The 10,098-nt window shown below is 32.6% G+C and overlaps 1 pseudogene; it reads left to right on the forward strand.

Annotated features, from left to right (window-relative positions):
- Positions 1–5,051: 5,051 nt before the first annotated feature.
- Positions 5,052–7,222, forward strand: LOC111473545 (annotated as a pseudogene).
- The last annotated feature ends 2,876 nt before the right edge of the window (positions 7,223–10,098 follow it).

Genomic DNA, 10,098 nt, shown 5'->3' on the forward strand with positions numbered 1-10,098 from the left:
ATTGTTCATAGTGAAATCTCTTGTTCCCTTGCCTAGTTATTTAGATTTTTGGTCATGATGTTAGGTTCTAGAAAATAACTAGAATGAGGCAAATATTTGTCAACAGAATAAAAAAAATACAGAACAGATGAAATTTGAAATTTGGAAGATAGGAAGTAAATACAAAACAGAGAGAGAAGAATACAATGAAAATTGGAAGATAGGAAGTACATGTAAAAGAGAGAGAAGAATAGAATGAAAATTGGAAGATAGGAAGCAAATACAAAACAGAGAGAATAATAGAATGAAAATTGGAAGGTAGGAAGTAAATACAAAACAGACAGAGAAGAATAGAATGAAAATTGGAAGATAAGAAGTAAATACAAAAAAGAGAGAGAAGAATGGAATGAAAATTGGAAGATAGGAAGTAAATACAAAACAGAGAGAGAAGAGAATATAGAAATGAAGCAAATATTTGTCAACCGAATAAAAAAAATACAAATGAAAATTGGAAGATAGGAAGTAAATACAAAACAGAGAGGAAAAGAGAAGAATAGGAAAAAAAATTAACAGGTAAATAAGAAAAAAAGAGATGGAAAGATTTGGAAAGTTCATTTATCTGTGTGATATCTGTGAATTTTAAATGTTAACAAATTAAAGAATAAAAAAAAGAAAATACAGATAAGATAAAGGAAAGATTTGGAAGAAAGAAGTAATTAGAATACAAAAAAATACAAGGAGAAAACTAGAGAGAGGGCTGTAAATTAATAAAGAGAGCAGGAAAGAACTAAAAGAGAGCAGAAAATAGGGAAAAAAATAATAAAGAGGGTAAAGAGGGTAAAGAGGGCTGTAAGAACTAAAAGAGAGCAGGAAAGAACTAAAAGAGAAAATACATAAAGCATACCGAGAAAAAAATAATAAAGAGGGTAAAGAGGGCTGTAAGAACTAAAAGAGAAAATAGGGAGAAGGCCAAAATACAAAATCAAAATAAAAAAATACAGAGAGAGAAAAATAAAAGGGAAGAGTTTGGGAGAAAGAATGGATCGTAATTGACCAATAATATGATTAAGTAAGAATGGTTAAAAATTGGTCAAGAATATGTCTTGAACAAAAATTGAGAGAAAAAGCAGAGTACAGAAAAATATCAGAAGACAAGAAAGTAATCTCACTCGATATAAAAAATAGAAAATGAAATCTTAATATAAATAGAATATATATATAATATGTATATATATTTAGATGTATATTATAACGTTCCAAGACTTTATCCATGCAAAGTCTTTAATGCTTACATGAAATTTAGCACATGAACCATTGTAAGAGTTAGAGAATTGAACATGAAATTGATGCCATGGATTCTTATAGGTTGGCTTGGATATAAAGGATAGGTTGGCTTGGATACAAAGGGAAAAATCAAACTTGCATTAAGGATAAATTGGTGACACCCGTATAAGCTAATCAGGTAAGTGGTCTTACTATAGGATAGGCTGAAAATTGTATGAGTTATGATGACGTATGAACTATGTCGTACGATGCGGCTTATGAGTTATGATGATGTGTGGGTTACGATACTTGATGATATGCGCAGTATATATATATTTTGATGAATGGCGTACTTGATATGTTTGATGCACTTTGTGGCAATATGATGAGTATGATGATTGCATGACGTTTACCTTAATATGATGATGTTTTCCATATTGAGCATGCTATATGATGATGAGTGCCATAATGCATCATGTCGTTAGATTGACATAGGACACAACCCTAAAAGCGTGAAAATGATATTAATATAAATATACACGAGTATGTGTTACCTAGAGTAACAAAGAGATGAGACTAGAGGGTTGTGTCAGAAGAGACATTATGATAAGGCAACCCTAATCCTCAGCCCAACGATCCAAGCTTTTGTTGAAGCAAGAACCCTTGAATCAAAGTTCATCAGCCCAACGATCCAAGCTTTTGTTGAAGCAAGAACCCTTGAATCAAAGTAATTAACTGATATGAACCAAAAGACATCAATCATACAATATACTTCAATGAAGATGTGAAGAAAAGACTGTCAAAATTAACAAAAGATGTTTCAATTCATGCCACATTGAAGAAGAACGAAGTTTGATTGTTATAAATTTTGAGTGGGTTACCATTTAGAGTAATTTAGAGTTATTGTTTTTTAAGACTTTTTATTTACTTTAGGTTACAATTATATAATGGTTAATTATGTCCATCAAGTATGAATGTTACAACTCTTGTAATGCCTTTAATAGTTTCATTTTGAGGCTATATAAAGCAATGTATGTTGTATTTTTAAGTGGACTTGTATTTGTACTCATCTTTATTCAATTGCTAAGTTTCTCTGCAATTCTATGTAGTTTAGATTGTATGTAGAATCATTCAAGCTCGACATGATCAATCTTGTTTGTGGAGTGATTCAAATCTCAAACAAGTGTTTGAGATATTTGATCAACAAGAATCATTCAAGCTAGACATGATCGATGTTGCTTGTGGAGTGATTCGAATCTCAAACAATGTTCTTGCCTTGAGATATTTGATCAACAAGGCAATTCGAATCTTACTCCCCTTGTAGTGATTTCATCTTATCATCCGTTTTGTTACATGCAATAAAATGAGTCATCTTACTAAATCTGTGTACCAAAACAAAAATACTATCTTTACCATTTTTAGTGTGCAATAAACCAAGAACAAAATCTATAGATATATTAGTCCAAGGTTCATTAGGTACATTCAAAGGAGTGTACAATTCATTTGGTTGTAATCTAGATTTAGCTTCTTTGCATTTAAAGCATTAACTACAAAACTTATGAACATCATGCTCCATTTTCGGCCAAAAGAAGTGTTCATGCAACATATTATATGTTTTATTAATCCCAAAATGTTCCATTAAGCTACGACCATGTGCTTCTTTTACAAGCAAATCTCTTATAGAGCATTTAGGAACACAAAGCTTACTTTTCTTAAATAAGAATTCATGAAACACATAATAATCATCTACAGCTGTTTTTGTAAGACAAGATGCATAAATAATTCCAAAGTCGTGGTCATCTCGATATAATTTTTTAATATGTTCAAATCCAAGAATTTTTGCACTGAGAGAAGTAAAAAGATTGTACCTTCTAGATAATGCATCAGCAATCACATTATCCTTACCTTGCTTATATTTGATGACATATGGAAATGTTTAAACACTTATAACTTGCTTATATTTGGAATGGAGGAATGGTTTCTAGCCACTTTGAGTACTCTAATCCTTGATAGAACTTTTGGGTAATCTTGTTTAGAAAATGTAGGAACAAATTCGATGGGAAATGATGGAGAATTGTTCTCCAATTTGGAAGAAATACGAGAATAGGAGACCCAAATTCTAAACACTTATAACTTACGATTGAGAGCTCGACCTTTCTCGATTCTTATTCCAAAATTGTCATGATTTGGAGATTAAATTTTCTGGATAATTCATCGAAAATATTCTCTCTGATCAATGAGCTATCGACTTCCAGTATTAATTCTGACGGTTGGATTCGATGATCTTTGAACGTTCTAAATGGTGTCCAATTTTGGAGGAGATCCAACGGCTGACTTTTGAGATTCTAAGAGTTTTTTTTTTTTTTTTTTTTTTTTTGCAAGAGGTCACTCAAGAGGTTTAGATTTAGAATGACGTCTCCATAATTTCCAGAGGTATTTTGTGCCACTCTGGATACTTTATTATTATTTTTTCTTAAAAATCTATATTTTTTCTAAAAATTCTTCATGTTGGTCATTTTTGTAGTTTTTGAGCATCTTAAAATTCCTTCTAGATAAGGAATTAAAAATATGGAAATATCGTTAATAATTAGAAAAACTACATTTTCTTGATTTTGGCTTACTTTTTCATTCCCAATTCTTCTTGAAAGCCTTAATCATTATAATTACTTTTTAGGGTACAGAAATCATTGTTTAAGGCCCTTGTCCTTAGGTTAATTCTCTTGATTTCATTGGTGGGATCCTTTGGGACTTACATAGGTGGCTTATTCTTATTGGAGCTAATTTCTTTCATTTTTGGGTGTTACATAACCATCAAAAAGTCGTGGCCCATTGGTGCAATAACCAAAGACAAACCCTAGTTAACCTTTGCGAACGTAGCACCCCAGCCAAGTTCATTGTGTGTCGATCTTGCAACTCACTGCAGACCCAACATGCATCTAGCCATTGAGTGCGTCTTTGGTGCAGTAGGCACTCGGACCAAAACACTCGTCCCTTATCCTAGCAGCCTCACAACCCACGTGCTTTACCTAATACTAGTCCGACCTAGACCACGAGATGTGTTCATATCATGACCTTATGATACATGTCCTTTCCCGCACATCTAGCCCAACCCGTGTCCCTTTCGAGCAATGACTTATTGGCTCAGCTCGGCACAGTAGCGGCTCTAACGGCATGAACGGCTTGGTTTACAAATTTTCAATTTGTTCCGGTACTTTTCACCCTTTCATACCATTTTTTACCCTTCTAGAGTCCGTTTTTGCACTTTTAATAGCCTTTAAGATGAGTATTAGCATTGTTTGGCCATCGTTATGTAAATAAATTCGTTAAATGTGTTTCAATCTAGTGTTGTAAATTCACATAGTTTTCTTGCTTTGAATTGAAGCACTTGGAGTAGCTCCAAAGATAAACTAACAACCCTTTTTTAACCTACTAAAGTAAGTGATTTTACTATTTACTTGGTTGGATGAATTGTATTACGTATTATGATGCATTCCCGTTAACCTTGCACATGCCATAATTATGATTGCTATGTTATCCAATATTGTGTTATTCAATGTTTATAAGCTATACTATAGTGTGACTATTTATGATGTAATACTACGTTATCATAATGATAATCTATGATGCGTAAACCTCTATAGATCATGCCTATAAGTTTGTCGTGTTGTTTTTTAAATATAGGTCCCAGAATGTCACGTGTGTTTTTGTTTCTGGATAACAAACGTGCGGTTATTTACTAAGTATTTCTTAAAATACTAAAACAACATACTACTCTTATTTTTTTAAGTAGAGGTAAGGTACCAAAGTACGGACGGTGACGTCGCGATGAAGGCCATTGAACCAGTGGTAGGTTAATAACACTTTATGTTTATTTAGTAACCCTTAGATTGATTCAAAGCAATATTTTTATTTTTCTTTATTTTATCTAAACTTTCCATGATTTATTTTTTGCATTATTGTTTTAAAGATTCTATTATGAACGTTTGAGTCCATGCCTCGTTTAAATGAAATATTTTAAATGATTGTTTTGCGCATGCATTTGTCGTGTCATGTATGTAGTAACAACGTTATTGTTAAACGAAGAGAGAACAAAAATTAAAACATTTTTTCTTCTTAAAAAAATTTGGATATAAGGTTAAAAAGTTTTAGTTCACATCATTGATGCTAAAAGGAAAAAAATTAAACTTGTTTTAAGAATAAAAGGTGTTAGCGTTTTAAGAATGATACCATACTAATAATAATAATAATAATAATAATAAGATAGGTGTATTTTTGAATTTTTTTAAGTTAAAAATATAAAATATAAAATTTGGAAGTATCTATACTAATTTATCATCTCCCTTTCCTAATTGGAAATTTAAAATCTCCTAGTGCTTATGTTAATTGGATTGTTCAGAAACTTATATATATTGATACGTATGCCTCTCTTCTCCCACCAAAGTCTTGCAATAGTGAGCTTTCATTCCTCTTTCTATTTCCCCCTTCTCCCTCACTTTACCTCGTTTCATTGCTACATCAAAAATCCAGAGAACCTTCACATTTGGGAACAAATCATTCTCACACTTTTTTCTTTCTCAATCAAAAACAGTTTCACCTAAGTAAGATCAAATTCTAAAAACCTTTTTCTGTTTTTGAATGATTTTTTTTTTGTATTTGTGGTTAATAAAATAGTTGTTAAATTTGAAGGAACATGGCAACACCAGTCCAACCACCAAAAGGATTTAAGTCAGTTGGGAAACATTATTACTCAATGTGGCAAACTCTGTTTGAAATCGATACTAAGTATGTACCAATCAAGCCCATTGGACGAGGATCTTACGGTGTGGTGTGTTCTTCTACCAACCAACAGACCAACGAGAAAGTGGCTATCAAGAAGATTAAAAATGTGTTTGAGAATCGCTTCGAGGCATTGAGAACGCTCAGGGAGATGAAGCTTTTGAGGCACATAAGACATGAGAATGTGATTGCTTTGAAGGATGTGATGATGCCCGCGCATAGAAATAGTTTTAAGGATGTGTATTTGGTTTACGAGCTCATGAACACTGATCTTGATCAGATTATCAGATCGTCTCAGCCCCTTTCAAATAATCATTGCAAGTGTTTGATGTATCAGGTATGGATTCTGTATTTGATCTCTCTGTTTTGTTTGAAAATGTTTTAATTTTTCGTTAAAACGTGCGCTTGTAAGGAAAAGAGAGGATGTGTGAGATATGGTGTAAGGATTTGATGTCATGAAATTTTTGAACATGAGTTGGTGTATTAGAGCTCTAAGTTCTGATTCTAGTGTTATTCTGTATTACAGTTGCTTTCCGGCTTGCAGTATCTTCATTCAACCAACATTCTTCACCGAGATTTGAAGTCCGGGAACCTCCTCGTCAATGCTAATTGTGATCTGAAGATTTGTGATTTCGGGTTAGCACGAACGAGCAAAGGCCAGGACCAAGTCATGACTGAGTACGTTGTTACTCGCTGGTATCGTGCACCAGAGCTTCTCCTATCCTGTGGCAGCTATGGGACTTCCATTGATGTGTGGTCTGTGGGATGCATCTTTGCTGAGATTTTGGGTCGGACACCTATCTTCCCTGGGACGGATTGCCTCAACCAACTAGAGTTAATCATCGAAGTTCTCGGCAATCCAAAGGAAGCAGATATCGAGTTTATTGATAATCTAAAGTCCATAAAATTTATCAAAGCTATGCCTTTCTCAAAAGGGGTACAATTTTCAGATCAATATCCACAAGCTGAACCTTTAGCTTTGGACTTGCTACAAAAGATGCTTGTGTTTGACCCGTGAAAGAGAATTACCATTAATGAAGCACTTCAACATCCATACATGTCTGAGCTATACGACATGGAATTCAATTCTACGGATGAGGTTCCCCTTAGTCTCGACATCGACGAATCACTTGATGGGCATGAGATCAGAGAAATGATATTGACTGAGATGCTCTATTATCATCCTGAAGCTGCTCCAACGTAGACAATATAATTATGTTGGAAGAAACACTATCTAAATATAATTCGATTGATTTCCATACATTTGACACGCTGTAATCTAATATACTAGTTCATCAGTATAGTTTTGAGGACTTTCGTTACCAACATTAGTATTAAATTGATTCTAACAATTTTTAGCTACAGACTTATTAATGTTTTACTTTACATAAACTTAAAGATTAATTTACCAATTTAATCTTATTATTTTTATAATTAAATATCAAATTTCAATATGCTTATATTAATTTATAAATTTAATCATATTGTTTTTATAATTAAATATCAAATTTTAATATTTCAAGAACATGTCAAATTTTGAACCCAAAATTTGTTCTTTTCTTCTAAAATTGGAGTGACTATGTGAGATAGAATTAGTTTACATTTGCATGAATGAAGCTAATAATGTAACAAAGTCAAAAAGGAACTATAAAACATTAATTTTAGTAAATCTTATGAAAACTCATACAATTTTATGTTACACGATTCCATGAATGTATCCATCATAAAAATTCATAGTTTAATATCTAAATTTTCTAAATTATAATGTTTTTCAATTCGAAGAAATTTATTAATTTTTAATTTTTTTTAAATAAATAAATAAATATGAACTTTTTATAACATTATTAATGATAAATTTAGAAGTAAAATTTGTAAATTATATTTTGTATAATCCCATTCAAGGATTTAGACCAAAACCAAACCTCTATTTTTAGTTTTTTTTTTTAATTTTTTGAATAGAAACTTAAGCATTCAAATTAAAATTATATATATTACAAAAGTTTAGCAAATTATGAGTGATAAAATGTGGAAAAACAGTTGGTTAGTTGCCAATATTAATTTCGTATATCTATTGGATTAGTAGAAAAAAACAAAGAAAATTTATGTAGGAATCGAGCTCCTGTGTTACACATAATTTTAAGGATGCCATATTTTCAAAAAATTTATTGAAAGATCATACTTCAACAACAACAACAACAACAACAACAACAAAAAAAAAAAAAAAAAAAAAAAAAAAAAAAAAAAAAAAAAAAAAAAAAAAAAAAAAAAAAAAAAAAAAAAAAAAAAAAAAAAATTGGTATAAAAAAATAGTCGAATAGATGTCAATCAAGATAAAATGACAACTTACGTACTCTCACATTCCTCAACACAAGAACAAAACACTAGCATTGTCTCAGGCATCGTACACCGACAAAATGTTGATTCGATATAAGATGCAGGACTCCAAGAAAGGATTATTACCTTTCAGGCATGGAGTTCATTTGTCAAAGGAACAAAGTCCTAAGACACCTCAAGAAGTTGAGGATATGAGACACATTCTCTATGCATCAGCAATCGGTAGTCTGATGTATGCCATGCTATGTACCCGACTCGACATATGCTATGCTGTGGAAATTGTCAACAGATATCAGTCCAATCCGGGACGTGCTCATTGGATTGCCGTTAAGAATATCCTCAAGTATCTTAGGAGAACGAGGGACTATATGCTAATGTACGATGCTAAGGATCTGATCCTTACAGGGTACACTAACTCAGATTTTCAGACCGATGTAGATTTGAGGAAATCGACATCAGGATCTATCTTCACTCTAAACGGAGGAGCAATAATATGGAGAAGAATAAAGCAAGGTTGCATTGCTGATTGCACCTTGGAGGCTGAGTATGTTGCTGCTTGTGAAGCTGCGAAAGAATTTGTATGGCTTAGGAAGTTTTTAACTGATTTGGAAGTCATTCAAAAAATGCATCTTCTCGTCACTCTTTATTGTGATAACAGTGGAGCAATTGCAAATTCAAAAGAACCAAGAAGCCATAAGCGAGGAAAACATATTGGGTGCAAATATCATCTCATAAAGGAGATTGTGCAACAAGGAGATGTGATTGTCACACAAATAGCTTCAGAGCACAACATTCCTGATCCATTTACAAAGTCCCTCACAGCTAAAGTGTTTGAAGGGCACCTAGTGAGTCTAAGACTACGAGTTATGTAATCGAGGGCAAGTGAGAGAAAAAACATGAGTATGTAATGCCCTAGTTTATTGTATCTTTTTCTCTACTCAACGTTATAAAATCCCACTAGAGTTTTAGTCCAAGTGGGAGTTTGTTGGGTTTTATGTCATAAAACTCATAGTTTGTAAACAAAAACATATTCTATTTTCAATAAAGTTATAATTGTTGTTTATTCAGTAAAGATTGTTATTGAATAAAGTGAACTTTACGATCATTAATCTAAATCCAATAAACTAAGAACACTCTGGCTATAGTATGATTACTTGAACTATATGTAGAGACATAAGAGTTGATCAAGTTCAAGTATATAGTCAAAATGATCTATATTGTTGCGCTATCCTAACAACTGGTATCAGAGCCTTTGATGAGGCCCTACAGTTGGAGGATACAACCAAGTGGGAGTAAGCCATGGATGATGGGATGTCTAGGCTTCAAAAATTCATTGTATTGAGGCTGAGTACGTGGCAATAGCTAAAACTGGAAAGGAGGCGATATGAATGACTGACTATCAGGAAGAATTGGGCAATAAGCAGCACAAAAAGATTCTTTATAGAGATAGAGTGTCATACAATTGGTGAAAACCCAGTCTATCATTCAAGGTCAAAACACATTAGAAGGCGATACCATTTCTCTCACAGGTTAGTGGAAGAAGATGATATGTGTTTGGAGAAGATAGAGGGTGCAAAGAATCCGGCAGACATGTTGACAAAATGTGTTGATGTTGAAAATTTAGGTTAAGCAAAGCCTTAATTGGTATGGTGTAGTGATTGTTTGAGAATGAAATTCTTGGTTGATTGGATCAGTCTCCAAGTGGGAGAATTGTTAGGTTATGGACCCTGTTACTTATTTATAGCT

This window comes from Cucurbita maxima, unplaced genomic scaffold (genome assembly GCF_002738345.1).
Source record: "Cucurbita maxima cultivar Rimu unplaced genomic scaffold, Cmax_1.0 Cma_Scf00130, whole genome shotgun sequence".
Classification (NCBI taxonomy): domain Eukaryota; kingdom Viridiplantae; phylum Streptophyta; class Magnoliopsida; order Cucurbitales; family Cucurbitaceae; genus Cucurbita; species Cucurbita maxima.